We start from the raw sequence: 1,362 nt of genomic DNA, 5'->3' as shown, positions 1-1,362 counted from the left end.
TGGAAAATACCACAAGTTTCATTTGAGGTAGAAAAGAAGAGCTCAGGAAAAGTTAGTATGAATCTAAACAAAGGGTTAAGTATTTAGGTAACTGTGCAGAAACATTAATCTGTTTCATACGATAAGCATGGAGAACATAAAATATTCCTTATTCTTCTTTACCTTTTGGTTAAAAATCAAACAACTAAAATTTAGAAATACATTTAAAATTAACATGATGTATCATTTTATTGCAAATATTCAAAGTTTTCTGAGATCATAGTCCATATGTTTCCTTCTCCTCCTACAATACTCAAATCACTCAGTTTTTTGGAAACTGCTGTGAAATGGATATGCCTAGTAATGAACTTGATGGTTGTACCCTTAGCCATTTTCAATGCAAGGCAGTGGTTGCTATTTCACTGTGTAATTTCTCCTTCACAAGTGTAGTAGTTTCCTTTTCAGGTGCAATGTATTTTGTGTTTCTTTTCCCTCCTTTAACTGCTCAAATATATCTAGAACTCATTGGAAAAACATCATGCACTCTGGTAGACAGGGTAGACTTCTGTAAAGCAATTGGAATATCATTGCAATTCCACATTTTTAGTACCGTAATGTTATGAATACACCAGGGAGACCTGCCTTCAACACTTAGGCATATTCCATGTCTACTTTTTTCTCAAGCGCTAAATATTTTCGGCATTACATAGAGAAAAAAAATCATTTGCAGTTTAGTTTATAATGCACACTATGGATTTGAGTAATGTTTTGTGATTCACTGGCATGCACCAATCATCCTCACTATAGGCCTATGGCCATTCTAGTGTGAAAATGCTGGATCTCATCTCATCTTGGAAGCTAAGCAGACTCAGGCCTGATTAGTACTTGGATGGGAGAGTGCCTGGGAATACCAGGTGCAGTAGGCTATGGGGTGGCATGGTGGTTCAGTAGTTAGCATGGCTGCCTCACAATGCCAGGGACCCCAGTTCAATTATACTCTCGGGCAACTGTCCCTGTGGAGTTTGCACATTCTCCCTGTGTCTGTGTGGGTTTCCTCCACGTGCTCAAGTTTCCTCCCACAGTCCAAAGATGTGCAGGTTAGGTGGATTGGCTATGTTAAATTTCCCTAGTGTTCTGGGATGTGTAGATTAGGGGGATGGATCTGGGTGGGATGCTCTGAGTGTTGGAGGAGACTTGTTGGGCTGAAGGGCCTGTTTCTATACTGTAGGGATTCTATGATCTATGATATAGTTAGAAGAGCTGTGTCAATGAAGCACTGGTTGTATGTGTGAAAAGACCTCTGCTAATTGTCAGAAAGACCACATTTTTGTTTGACAGATCTATGTTATACTTCATAGCAGACACAAGCACTAAGTTTGCATA

General features: G+C 39.1%; 1 pseudogene; it reads left to right on the top strand.

Annotated features, from left to right (window-relative positions):
• Window positions 1-786: 786 nt before the first annotated feature.
• LOC125465194 (5S ribosomal RNA) lies at window positions 787-905 on the top strand (annotated as a pseudogene).
• Window positions 906-1,362: the final 457 nt, after the last annotated feature.

The sequence above is a fragment of the Stegostoma tigrinum genome, chromosome 24 (genome assembly GCF_030684315.1).
Source record: "Stegostoma tigrinum isolate sSteTig4 chromosome 24, sSteTig4.hap1, whole genome shotgun sequence".
Taxonomy (NCBI): Eukaryota; Metazoa; Chordata; class Chondrichthyes; order Orectolobiformes; family Stegostomatidae; genus Stegostoma; species Stegostoma tigrinum.
This window is presented reverse-complemented; position numbering and strand designations above follow the sequence as displayed.